The sequence below is a fragment of the Adiantum capillus-veneris genome, chromosome 10 (assembly GCF_014529385.1).
Source record: "Adiantum capillus-veneris isolate H3 chromosome 10, ASM1452938v2, whole genome shotgun sequence".
In the NCBI taxonomy this organism is placed as follows: domain Eukaryota; kingdom Viridiplantae; phylum Streptophyta; class Polypodiopsida; order Polypodiales; family Pteridaceae; genus Adiantum; species Adiantum capillus-veneris.
In genome coordinates, this window is record NC_140940.1 from 143880766 (window position 1) to 143895797 (window position 15032).

Consider the following 15032-nt stretch of genomic DNA (forward strand, 5'->3'; position numbering starts at 1 on the left):
CTACTTCAAAACATCTTAGTTCTACTAAAGTTTAAAAACATATGTGCCCCAGTGATCAGCCTAAAAAGTGGCACCCTCTTTTTTTATGTTGGTACACATATATAAACTCGTTACCCACTAGAACATAGGTTACTTCAAGGTATGCAGTATTCAGTTCATGATGAATAAAGAACATTCGCATTTTAGGGCTAATTTCACACAATAGATCATTCCCTTAATTGTAAGTGCCAAGGGTGTATTGTATTACTCCATCTTTCCAAATATAGGTAGTGTAGTGCATATGGCAAAAATTTATTAAAATCACGGCAATACGTAGAAAAATGAACCACAGTTTCTGTTTGACCACTGGTTTCATCAATAAACAATTTATGCAAAGGTATTTACTCCATCAAACCAAGGAGTAGTACATTTTTTACTAAAAACAACCCCTAATCTTACTAACCATAATATAAAACATCCTAATATGGTAATCAAAACTAAGATAGCCAAATTAATAAGCCTCAATGCGACCTGTCTTAAGTCTAAGGAACCACCATGTAGACCTCATCAATACAAAGTAACACCAATCAAATATTTCTACTGTGATTATCAATCACTCTTATGAGTAGTATGCAATCAAGGCAAGACACCCTACTCTTTCCACGTTAAGCCAAGCGGTACCCCCTTTTTTTTGAGGATTTTTGATAAGTAAATCGATCAATATCATACCCTATGCAGTTAAATGTTTAAACAAAGCTTTCAAAAAAAATCCTTAACCAGTCAAAGTACCTAGTTTATTTCAATCATGATCTATGTACAGAAACCTTCACAATAAGTTATCAAGATTCCATCAAACGAAAAACACCGACCTGAGACGATAGTTCAACCACCTTCATGGCTGCACAATATGTGTTCAAAGCCCTCGCACCTCTCTTTCAGAAACACATGCAAAGAGAAAACAACACAAACTAAGTGAGGGGCCAAAGCAACCTCACCTTTTATAGGGTTTGGTTCTTCAGTCACACCCAAGGCGGTAGACAGACCCACGATCATAGTACTCAGTATGTGCAGGTATTCAAGAAGCAGCTACGTTCGCCCTGCTCATGTAGTGGGGGTTGAGAGGGAGAAAGAGTAAGATTTAGCGCCAGGTAGCCATGAGTGCATGGTGAGCTGCAATAGGGACGAGAGAGAGAGAGAGAGAGAGAGAGAGAGAGAGAGAGAGAGAGAGAGGTTAAATATCAAGAGGAGTAAATGCCATGATCATCCAGTATTGTAATTATGGGTGGGTACCCATAGGGGGAAGGAAGATAAGCCATATGTTGGTTAGAGTAAGCCTAGGTGGTTTGTATATGCTTTAAAGGTATCCTAGAGAAGAGTCGAGGTTTTTTTTTAATTAGTAAAATGCTGGTTCAATAAGTACTTTTGTGTGTGTGTGTGTGTGTGTGTGTGTGTGTGTGTACCCGCCCTATCCCCAGGCACCATACACAATGGGTCGATAGTAGGCCCATTGTGAATGGGCCTACTATCTAATTAGAGAAATGAGGTTAGTTTGGTTAAATTGTAAGCTAGGCTAGTCATTTTGAGAAAGAGATTGTGTGATTATGTTAATTATGTCCCTTCTTTTGAATCCATTAAGGAAAAATTTGTGTATAAGTATCTTAATATCTTCCCATGCTAGGAAGCGCTTAGAAGATGAGTAAACTATCAGGTATAGGAGGTTGATACAAGTTCTCAGAGCAGCTTTATGTGGACGGTTACTGCTCATTTTTATGAATTCAATAGGTGGGATATCTAATAGGTCTCTCTTCCAAGTAAACCTTTGGGCATAGCCTCCTACACAAGGGTTATGAAGTGTAATTTGTGAAGTTAAAGAATTGGACCAAAGTGGAAAAGAATCTTGTTGATGTAGTAAACCCTTGTCTATAGGTTGGTTCAATTTTTAGGTAGTTTATGATAGAAATGATTAATCTCCTCAGAGGATATTCTATTGTTGAGGCTTAACATGTCATTCATATATCTATACGTATGTTTGAATAATGAAAGTTTATGATAGTTACTTTTTTCACCCATGATTTTGATAAACCATTTGTATTCAAAGAAGGCTAAGTATAAGTTACACATAAGAGGTGAGCAAGAAAACCCATGGGAATGCCCAAACTTTGATTAAAGCACTATCCTTCTAAGAGAATAGTGTAGTTATCAAGGACCCAAGATATGTTTTTAAATAGTTTTTCTTCATCGAAGTGTAAGGGATGAGAGGATTGTGTTTTTTTCATCCATCTAGGTTTTTTGGAGAGAGAAATGTAGAAGAAACCATTCTTCCTAGCATGTTTAAAGGCAAGCTTAATCTTATGAGATAGAACATCTTCCAATCCTAAATCTCCTTCCAAGGGTATGTTCTCATAGCATTAAGTAATATTTGCTGTGAAGAGATGGAAAATTTGTTTAGGGAGGTTAAGAGTAACCTCTGTGGACTTTTTTACTATTAAAAAACGGTTATAGTATCTTTGGAGAAAGTTAGAGCATATTTTTTGTTTGGAAGCACATAAAAATTCAAATTATGAAAGTACAAGGTCAAGGCAAAGGGTGATATCTTTGGTAATGGTGGAAAAAATACCATTTGAGGTATCAGATATCCATCTGAACTTATGCTTATGTAGTTTATAGGTGGAAAAAAGTACTGGAAGTTTGGTATCTTGAAGAAAATACCCCATTTTATCTAAGTGTTTTGAAATAACATTAGTGATCTCACTTAGAGAGGTGTTGAATAGTGTAAATTCCTTCCCAGAAACTCAAGAGTGAGCAGCTTTCCAAGCCAAGTTTTTTCATAAAAGAGTGGGACAATTAAAGCTTTTATCTAGCTATACTATAAACCACTGCTGTGAAAGTTTTTGAAATTCAAATGCAAGTTGTGGTGTGATCCAAGAGATTTCAGTAGACAACCATTTATATGGTATGAGTGAGATTTTGTAAAAAAAACATTGTTCAATCAATTTAGCTAAGTCCAGTAGGACTGTCTTCTCCCGTCGGAGAGTATTGACAAGGTCAATTAAATAGCTAAGTAAAGCTGATAAAGTGAGATATGGGTTTTTATGAAAAATGGTTATGTGATTAAGTCCTTTAGTAAGGATGTTTTGGACTATGGTATTTTTAATTAGATCAAAATTACAATTGCAGACATGCAAACCATAAGTATCAAAATCTTTACAATATGGGATAAATTTAACACAAGCACAATCAGGAACAGTGTTGTGTTGTAAAAAATCATTACTGTATACCAAATTCTTAATAGGTTGTTGATACTTCCAACCATACATTATCAAGTATTTCATGGTTTCCAAACAGTAAGTCAAAACACTCACAAAAAAGTGTCTTGGGTGTACCCAATCCATAAGTACACTTTGAAAAACACAATGTTCGTAAATGTAATCTTTGCAAGACGTCTTTTTGGTGAGATGCATCCTTCCACATGGGCCAATAGCAACCTGCATAGTCATAAGTGATCATAAGTCAAGAAGGTGCCGGAAGGGGTGTTTCTTCCTCTTCCCCTAGTGAACCTACAAGATTTTCCTCTATTAAAATTAGAGGAAGAGCTAGGTGTTAGAAATGAGGTGAATGCATTGGGGGTGGCAAGATAGTTAGGTCTCTTTAGCGAGGGGGAGTCATCATCCTCAATACAAGGCTTGAGTAAACTGGTGATAATCTTAACACCTTTGTAGTTTGCATAAGTAGTCAAATAAGTCCCAAGCTGATCGGATTTCAGTTCTTTGAGGATATCTAGCATAAGCCCACAAAAAATGTTGAAAGCAATCACAAATTGTTTAGCTTGGCCACCTAACCAAGAGCAGATGATGGATAGATGAAAGTCCACCGGCATTTCAGGAAAGAGCTGGTCCAGATGATTCAGGATAAACCAGATAGCATGGTCAAACCACATAACGCTGGATTCACACAATGCTTTTGGGTCAAGAAATTTACAAGCACATTTAACATATGGTCAAAAAACATTCCAAATGGATTCTGCATAGAAATCATGATTACTTGTAGCAAACTCCATGTTCCCTTTTGTTCAAATGTACAAACCTGTATTGGAAGAGCATTTGGAGTGGTCAATAAGGTTAAGGTTGAAGGGGGTTTTAATAATTTCTCCTTTGTCTAAGAATTGTCCACCTTTCAGAATCTTGAGTCTACAATCCTTAACTGTGGCGACAAGAAGATTAGCCAGATATACCCAAGTTTCACTAAGAATTGGTGCCATAAAGGCTTTGTTGGGTAGAACCTAGAGCTGATGATCCACACCAAAAGATTCAATTTCAATTTTTCTAACTGGTAGGAAAGGAAAAACCTTGGATACTTTGGGTACCATTTCTAAGAGGTTAGAGTCACTAAGGGAGCAAAGATTGTTTTGAAATTCCTTGACAGCTTCAAGTGCCACATATTTTCTTCAAAAAGTTGGATAATTCAACCCCAAAGGAAGAAAATAAGGCTAACTCTTGCTGATATTGTACAGAAAGTATCGGTAGTTGGGCTATGTACTGAGAAATCATATTAATTCCATCTTTGGAGTCCTTGTCCAAGGTAGCCAGAATCCTGACCCAATCATCAAATGACAGCATGTGTAAGATAGATAGCTTTTTATCTATGGTAAGAGCCGAATCATATATTAATTGAGAAGTATCCAAATTTCCAATACATCTAAGGACAAGAGAGGTAGACACAGAGAGGGGCTCATAAGATAGTTCCAGGCCTAAAAATATTCAGATTTTTAAAAATGGTAATACACCCAAATTCTTTACAAGTTGAATTCTTTGTTTCTAGAAATATCCCAAAGCATGATTGGGGTCTTTGCTACAGTTGCAATAAACTCCTGATGTGCCAATATCTAATTGATCGGCATCGCTTGGTTTTTCAAAAAACTCGCCTAGTGTTTGGTAAAACTCCTTTTTTAGAGATAGTAGGTCAGAGAGATCTCTTTGCACTATTCTAGATTGATGAGCTCACAATCTCTTCCTCTTTGGAAAGAGTAAGATAGCATACCATTGAAATGATTTTCCTCAAGGTTTAATTTGGCAAGGTGACTTGGTTCAAATACGAATCCACAAATGCACTCAATGAGAGCTAGCCCAGTTGGTTGAGCATTCAAATATTCTGATCTGGGTCATGGGTTGGATTGCAGTTGGGTGACGCTTGAAGACGCTCTCTTGTATCTGCTCGAGCGAGAATGCCCGAACGTCTACAAAAAAAAAAAAGGAATCCACAAATGCATAATTTTTCTATCCAACATGTAGTCTAGAGCTAAAGGAAGAACTCTTCATGTTTTTGTATTTAATTGTCATGTTGGATTTACTTGTGTTGGTTCATTTGGTGGAGAATAAACATTTCTTACCTTTGTCAGTATGTGCCTTCCTTTGTAGTTTATATGATTGCTAATGAGTAATGGATAATACTTCATGGAACAAGAGTTTACAAGGAGGCCCAAGTTTTGGCACCAAATGATCTTTTTTTCCTCCCAAACTTCATTGCCTTAAAATAGTTGTTCTATCTTGTTCTCGAAATTCATAGGATGTTTGGAGCATATGAGCTATGAACCCTACCCCTTATCAACCAAGAATGGCTGTATCCAAAATGCTTCCAGGCTAAAAGGTTTTGTTACTTCTATTGCTACAAGAAGATTTAGAAATTCTCTCATGTAGGAAAACAGAGTCTTTTATAATGTTTTTCATACAATGCACAACATCACGAGCTTCTGCTTGAGAGGCACCGCATACCTAGCTAGGTATGATTGGGGGCAGGGGACCGCCGGCCCGATGGGGGGGCCGACGGTCCCCTACCCCCAATCGTACCTAGCTAGGTATGCAGTGCCTCCCTCACCGAAGCTCATGATGTTGAGGTAAGTCACAATGTGGGAATTATTGTGAGAATTTGTCCAAAACTTCTTGTGTGCCTAGAATTCCTTGCAATGAATCTCAACAAACAAAGTCCTTTCCAGATCGCTTTGCTCTCTAAAGACAGCTTTCTTGGACTTTCTATGGTTCATAGAAGGACCCAATACAAGTAGAGATGTTTCTCCTGGAGTAGAATTTTCCTTAGGAAAAAGAGTTGCTACGTGAAACTCAAGTGTATACCTTGGGTTGGGTCACCTGGTCACTACACATTCCTTTATTCCAATTTAGATTGTGTCTTAGTCTATCATTGTATGTTTTAAGAAACTTATTTTTGTACTTATGCTATTTTGGTTCCAATACTCAGGACTTTCACAGAACTCCATTGTGGCTTCTACAAATTTTGCAATCTTTAGCATGCGAGCACTTTCCTGGTTCTCCTTATCAATAAGAGATCTCTTATAGATCATGAATCATAGTAGTAGGTCTTTGAATCTTTTAGAGTTTCCTATTGAGCTAATAAAATATACATGGTTGAGAAAACAATCACAATAAGAATGGCCTTTTCTGTTAAGGAGAATCTTGGCATGCTTGAGAAAACAAACACGATAAAAATGGCCGTCTTCCCCACACTTCGAGCAAACATTCTCCGCTTTGTACTTTTCCATTTCTTTGAGAGAGAGTTGATTCCTTCCTTTATAAATATCCTTATCTTTCTTCTTGCCCCTTTTGTGCTTTTAACCCCACTGAAGTTCTTTGCTCCATCTTGTGCTCTATCATACTTTTCATTGGGAAGGAAAATCTTGGATGCTACCAATGTGAGGTGGATGATTGTTGACACTATTTTGGATCGCTGTGTACTAGCATACACTCAAATATCTTTGAGCATCCCAACATAGATTTGTTACTTTTGCTCAAGAAAATGTTTCTATTTTAGGAAACTACCTTTGAAGTGTGCATCCCAAAACTTATCTACATACTATTGGATAGATTCTCCCTCGTCTAGCTTGAGCTTTGCCATGCAATAAGGACATCTTGTACTGCCTGGTCACCAACAAGAAATTGCTTCATGATTGTAACTTGGCATTCGTTCCAAGTTTTTGGCTGTGTACCTTGAAACCCTGTGCTAACCCACCATTGTCTTCCAGAGTTCTCCAAAAACATTGCAAAATGGTTTATTTTCTATTGCTTTGTACATTCCTCCCTTTAAAATGCAGCATCGAATTGTTGGATGAAGTTAAATACTTTATTCTTATTTCCTTACATTTAATCAAAAGTAAAAAATGATATTATTTTCTCCTTCCTTAAAATTTTGGAGGTGGCAAGCTTTGGACAATGTCTCTTGAAGCTTGGGTCTTTTGAGCGATGACCTAGAGCTGGAAGACCTTGAATAAGGGCTAATGGAACTTGAGGATGAACATGAAGGAGAGGGTCTCTTGATTCATCGATCATAGCATTTTGCTTCACTATTTTCTTCCAAAGAAATATATGTCTTTAGCTTTACTTTCTTTGATGATATGGCATGGATGGAGAGCAATTGGTCCAACATCTCTTTGGAGGTATATCATCATTTATCAATTAAAGAGAGAAACCTTCATAATTTACTTTGACGCCCATACTATGGTGTATCCATATTACCATCTTCGGTTCTCTTTTTCCCTTCTCTCAAGGCCTACCGGCTACAAGAGCCTGTAGCACCTGCGGAGAGCAGCATAAGTAGATAATTATGGCCTTATTAATATCCCTTGTAATCCTTGTGGATTATCACTAATCATCACAATAACACTTCAACAAAGATACATTGAAAATTATTACACGGGAGAGCTATTGCAATAAAGAAGGAGAAGCACTTTTGTATGAAGGAGAGGTTCAGGAATCTGAGCACCTCCAAAGTGCTAAATTTTGAATCTGATGCTGAGCTGAATATTGGGATATGTCAAGGAGGAGGAGAAGCACTTTTATATGAGCCTAGGTGATGCTTCCTCAGCCAACAGAATGTCCAAATTTGAAAAAGGGCACCTATGTCTTGCATGGTAGTCAGAGAATGAGGGTGAGGTGGTAGGAAAGAGCAAAAGCAATTTTTGGGTCTTTCTAATCTGTTGGTAAACCCACAGTTTCACCACTCTATAACCTTCATTATGTTTTTGGCATTCAACGCTTGCATGCATGGACAAGTTCTCTTCAATTCAATATATGCAAAAGTGCAGTACGCTTTCTTGTAAAACAGGTAGTAGAATTGAAGAGTTTAGCATTCTAGACCAAGAATAAGTGCATGTGTGAGTGAGTTGACGAAGGGTGTTCATCATGTGGGGCTGATTACCTTGTAGCCTTTGATTAGTCTTAGCATGATCTTTAAGTGAAAAAAAAAAAGCAAGATTTTGGGTGATTGCATGAATAGATATTGAAGTAAACCTCACTTACAAGAAGCTACAACCTCAAAGATCAAAGGGTTGCACAACACGCAAGAACAAAATAATCTCTATGCTAAAAGATTTATAGGCTGTTATCCAGATGTTATGGACTTCAACTACTATTCAGACTTATTTAGCAAGATAATAGCACACCAAAGACATATTCTAAAACGTTAGTTGGAACATAGTTCGATTACCAAGGGGAAAGGAATGTTGAAGACAATAGCCTCTTGGACTGATCATCGACTTAATTTTGTGGCATCTTTAGCCTAAACGATCATATCCCTACTTATCCACAATAGAAAGGTTCTGCTAGAATGCTAGTTGCAATGGTATTCAACGACCATAGACCATAGCATAGAGAAGGGATTTCCTTGAGAGAGCATGAAGGCTGGAAAATATTGTGACAAGGTTTTGAATAGACATAGGAGGGATATATGTGAGCGCCCCCTTCCTCCAACTAGCAACTTGAGGTTTGATTGTAAACCACTTGGCACTGACAAGACATTAATCTCACAACAACACACGAACACAACTGGAAAACTTTAACACTTGAACTTCAAAACTCAAGGTAGTCGTGACGAAAAGCGGCAGAGTTCCACTTCTAGATGCACTAGCCCCAGAGCTTGGCACCCCTTTTGGTACTTTTTTTTTATATCAGCAATCACAAAGTACAACCGCTGGGGAGTCGCTCTACAAATGTGCAACCATGCATTGATCAGCCTGAGACGAAGGCTCATATTTTAAGGCCATTGGCCAAAAAGCTATCAGCCCAAAAGTTGGGCGTCCCCAAAAGGAACGACAACCAAAAACAATCTCTCAAAAAGCTCTTCAGCATCCGAAAAATTGGCCATGTTGACAAGAAGTGCACAGTGCGACTAGGAAAGCGCTGAGCCTTTGACTGTGAGGGTTCGAAGCAAAATCAAGCGAGTCGTAGAACCTTTATGACGCTAAAGACACACTTAGAAAGACCAAAACTCCAACCATGAAATCATCGCTATAAAAAAGAACCAAGAACAACTCAAAACTCTTGTGTGTGATGATTTGGTATAGCCTCGCTCCCAACTATGCAGATACAATGCTTATGTGCCCGGTTAAAACCCTAGCTTTACACTTCAATTCTTCATCGAGACCGTTTCATGAAAACTTCAGCCCTTCATTAGATAAGCCCAAATGCTTATTTGAAGAGGGAAAGCCCTATTTGATAGCCTTGAACACGAGGTGGAAATACCACAAGACTGCAATAGCACCTTCACTTAGAATGGTTGTATCTCCTTCATTATATTCCCAAATGAGTTCATTTTTGGGTCTATAAACTCTCCTCGAGTTTGAGCAAGGACGGCATCGTCATTGAAATGGCATTTCGAGCTAATTTTGGGCTATTTTTAACCCTTTTATATCCATTTTTAGCCTAAAAATGTTCTTTCCTGTCTGTAAAAAGCCCAAACGAGCTAGGAAAAATCCCTAAATTTGTGGAACAGTTCCTTTGGGCTCAAATTACATGCTAAACACAATTTTTTCACTTGGCAACCACTTTGGACACATCTTTATAAGGCCACGCATGAAACCTACTATTTTTGGCTGAGATCGCCCGCATTGAACTTTCTCGGCAAAAACAAATGTTCCATCTCCACGCACTTGACATATGTACATTTCTAAACCAAATTAGGCATGTTTTGATGTGATAAAACACGCAACAGTGCCACGTCTAAGGCCTTGCCTCCCTGGGAAGGTATGGGTATGTACAATGGATGCAACCGTGGCAACCGTTCTCACACATATGACACTATGTACATTGTAGCATTTGGTCCCACATAACAAAACACATGAAAAGTGAGACAATTAATTTCGCATTGTAAACATGCCACAGCACGACGTCGTGGCATCCGTACAGCCTTTTGCATTTTTCATCATCAATAGCGACGCGTTTTATGAGGACTGTCACGTCAGCCATGCGACCACAACATCATCAATCACGATCTCTTTCTCTCTTTGTTTTGTCTTCAGCTCCCCTCCTCCCCCATGCCCCCTCCCTCCCTTCTTAAAAGAAGAGTAATCGCCCTCGATTACACCTGCAAAAGTGGGCAAAAAAATAGTTCACGAGACACTGACTCTATACTTCCATGCATTTGACCACTTGAAACCATGCACTGGCACAAAGACACGAGTCACTAAGCAATGATAGTCACATTCACATCTCTATCCCCGTTGGGATCTGAGACATGAGCCGTGATCGTTATGACTTACTTAGCCATCACATTCAGACCGCACTGATCTCTCACGGATGTCTTGATGCACTAAATCTCGTCACTCTGAATTCACTTCAACATGACCAAATGCTGCAATATTCTGATATGATGATAACCACTTTTAAGATTGAGACTTCTGAAGCAAGTAGAACCCTGTAATCTATAAGTATATCATCAATCCTAGGTATTGGAAACTTGTTGTTGAAGGTAACCTTATTGAGAGCCTTGTAATCAAGACACAACCTCCAAGTTTTGTCTTTCTTTTGAACAAGCAATACCGGAGAAAAATAGGTAAGGTACCATGTTGGATCAATCCTTTCTTTGAGGTCACGTACTTGACTCATGATCTCTTCCTGTTGAGCACAGCTCACTCAGTAAGGGGATCGATTTGGAGTATTGCTGCCAGGGATCAGTTCTTGCAACAAGGCCTCGCGGCCCTCCCACATGTAGTCGGAGCTGCCCAGAAGTCTCTTAAACTGGCCCCTGAGTGTATGGATCAGTTCCAACCAAATGTAACGGACAGTCTCTGCTGGTGGGACAGGCCGAGCCCTGAAAGATGCGGAAGCGACGGGCTCACCGGATGAACCACATTGTCAGGTTGTAGATGAGCTCCCAACAACACTCTTTATCTCTGCTCCACTCCTAAGGGACAAGCTCTGTGGCGGGCTGGAGTGTAGGCCGGTCCTGTTGTACCACAATCATCTTGCTGACTGAAGCCATCTCAAAGCGAAGTGTTGGACCCGTGAGTATGGACCAAGCTGCAACACCCCAAGTGTACTGGTTGGCTGTAGAAAGTGCAAGCATCAGTCGAAGAATCCGAAGCCAAACCAGCTATGCATGGGGCAATCCCACTGACAGTGACGCTGGGTCTCAAGAGGATGGTCACACGCGGCACATCCCGCCGAGAGGCCATTATGTACCAACCAACTCCCGACTGTAGTAGCTCGATCTACAACTAGCCACTAGAACATGGTGACTCTCCTCAATTGTTTGCTGTCCCACAAGCGCTCCCAAAATCCTGCCAAGAACTCGAACGTGAGACCCTTCTCCTGTCAATGAACCGGTGCAGCGGGACGAGCCTCTCTCAACGCTGTCAGTATGTGGCGACCCAGCCAAGCCGTGTACCGGAAAAAGGTGGTCCCTGGGTGATCGGTTGGCGTAAAGGGATCCCGCCAAAACCACTCCCCCAAGTCCCACTGCACCCGCACCAAAGGGCGCCTTTCCCAAGCCCATAGCTGCCAGTGTCCTGACTCAAGATCTGACGGATTAGGGTCTGTGACACAAGTCCTCCCATTGATGCCCACAACTCGGACCCACTGAAAGCAACACTCAGCCGTCTCTGGTGCCTCGACATTGACTCTATCGAGGCGACCCTCTCTTTGTGGAGGCGACCCTCTCTCTGAACCTCAAAGAACATGTAAGAACCTGTGTCTGAGCAAGCCCTAACTAAAATGAGGACCTCCAATCACGTGAAAGCCCCCATCCAGCAAGGATCTGTCGGCTCAAGAGAGGTGCCACTCTGCCGGTAGAACCTCTACAGTATCCTGACACATGCTCTGCACTCCCCTCACGTCTCGCAACCGAAATGCTCTGAATCTCCTCAAGAAGTACTGTAAACAGCATTCATGTCTAGCAACCGAATGCTCTGAATCTCCTCAGGAAGTACTGTAAATTGCAGCCAGTCCCCAAAAGTGCGGGCTGGACCCTCTGCCATGAGACCCCAACAGACATGAGGTCTGTTACCAACCATGTGGCATCACTGTGTGCTGAGGGTTCCAAAACAAGTGGCTGTCTCAAAGGCTCCTCAATGCATGTGGGCTGGTGCTACTCAAGGCCACTCCGCAGTTGCTCCCAAGACCGAAGCAAGATAACAGCAAAGCGGTCCTCTCATCTCTTGCTCAAGGCTATTCTGAGCATCTCTATGAAAATCCACCAGCGTGTGGAAGGGCTCCATTGGCCACCCATCTGTGGGACCCAAGCACGATCCTATGCAGCAACAGCTCCTTCCAAGGATCCTCCCCTGGAAGAAGACCTCTGACAACAAGCTTCCCAAGAAGGGCTCTACTCTGCCGTGATGGGTCGATGATCCCCCAACCCTCTCTGAGAGCAAAGTAAAGTGATGACCTGCCAGGAGACTTTGGCACGAGGCGACTGTGCGTCTCACTTGACCACAAAATGTTTCTGATCAACGAAAATCCAGCAAGACGTGATGTACCACATAGTAGCCAAAAGCACCTGGTTGGCCACTAGCAAGAGAAAGCCGTGTTGAACTCCAATGGAGCAGTTTCCTCCTGAACGGAAGGAGGAGAGGAGCAATCTGCTACTCTGGAGCAGTCACTACTATGCGTGAGGCAAGGACTCCACAATATGTGACCAAAACTCAGCCGGTGCACTCGCATGGTTGGGCGCATAAATGTTCAAGAAGCCCACAAGGCTACCTTGAACCTACATGGTCACCCACAAGGCCCTGCTAAGCACAATAATACCTCTGCCCAAAATGGAATGCTGCCATGAGTCTGCAAGAGTCATACATACACCTCCTTGAATGCCTCCAGGCCCAAAAGCAGCACACCAAAAACTCTCATAATGGCCACGAAAGATCTGTCCACGACGCTGAATACGGCTCTCACAAAGGTGGAGCTCTTGAAGCATAAAAATATCTATCATGCCACCCACAAGGCATCTTTGAAGCTCCTATCGCAAACGACTCCTTTCGCATACAAACTAGGGTCCCCTCGACCCTGTACATTCCATGAGACAATACTCATGGGATCAATGGGAGAAAACCGATGCTACCGAGGCAGCCAACCTCGCAATCTTTGAGGCCAGTTTGAATGGGGAGTAATCCACATCTAGGCGACCCCGAGAGAGGGTGTCTGAAGTGACTATCCAACCCATGCCCAAGAAGAGCGTGCGATTTGTAGGGCTGCATCCTTTGTCCACGAATCCTCATATACAAATACATAACAAGGAGCACTCTGGGTGTTTGCAAAAAAGTATATCACAATGTGTCTACAACCAAAGTGTCTAAATCAAGTATGTCCCTCCCAGGTCCCCTATGTGGTGCAAGAACTCAACAGCCTCGACCTAGAGCCAATCTAGTATCATATGCAAAGTCCACGCAGTGTGATCCTTTGCACACATTGGAAAGGAGAAACTAGTCTGTAAGGTGCAGCGGAATGAATGTTGAACTTTGCTCAAGATGAGTGCTCCGAACTGTGCTCAAGGATTCCTTTTACTTAAGGAAGGGAGAGCCTTCCGTTCTTTTATGAGAGAGTGCAATGGACACAAACAAAGTGAATGAACACTGTGAATGAAGGTGCTGAGACTGAGAGATAGAGAGAGAAGAATACGACACCAGAATGTTGTCAAACCCTCCTCCAAAGGCCCCAGTCTCTATGGCGAGAGCGATCTGCTATTGATTGCACAAATCTCTACAATTCTTGGACTTGCCGACGACGATGAGGACGATGACGAGACGGGTTGGAATCTGAAAATGCTGATGGCTGAAATCTGCAAATCTTTATCTACTGAATTCTGACTCAATGTCAGTGACGATGTCGATGACGACGATGCGACGACAACGCGCTGAAAACGCGGATGCTGAAATCTGCGTTTTCCGGGCTGAAACTGCAAACTTCGATGGATCCCACCGTGCGGCGAGGAACTGTTGCGGGAAGGTGAAATCTGCGAGGTTTGGGGGTTCTACTGCGGGTACTGAATGCTGAAAACTGAAAACGCTGGTGCTATTGTGGATTCCGTCGCGGAGGAACTGCAAAACACTAGGGTTGAATTCTGCTGCTTGGGGAAAATCCACTAACGCTAGGGCTGATCTGTTGTTGCTGTGCAAATCTCCTATCGCTAGGAGTCTTCTGCTTCTTGATGTCGCCAAGCTATTGCCAATGCAAAAATGCTAGCTGATCTGGTCCAAAAACTCCAGCCTTCTACTGTGATGCAAAAACACTAGGCCTCTTGGGGGTTCTGCTGAGAAGTTGCCTGTTGAGCGTGTGCTCCTGCTGCCTCTTTTGCCAGAAAGTGCTAGCGCTAGGTTTGCTTATATACAAACTTAGCAAAATTGCCCTACCTACTTTCCAACAAAAGTCACTTAAAAATAATAAGTAAAAAATGTCAAAAATAGGAAAAATAGGTCTATGCATTGTAAAAGTGCTACTGATGGGATCTGACTGGAATTTGATGGTCATGCTGTGTGCAACCAGAGGATATGCATCTATTCTAAGTGTCTGAACATGGACGGTCTGCGAACACACTCACAAAAGTGCCAGATCACTTCCTATTCTAGACTGACTTGACTGAACTGAACCCTGGTCATGCTGTAGCTTGTCCACGGACACATGGGGTTGGATGTGTCACGTTACATCCCCTCCTTTTCAAAGTGAGGTACTGATACCGAACTGTATGGCGTCGAGGGAGATCGCCAACAATATCCGGAATCCTGGAAAGGACTCTTCGCCGGCCCACTCTGATGTGTGGGTTGTGCGATACTTGAACTT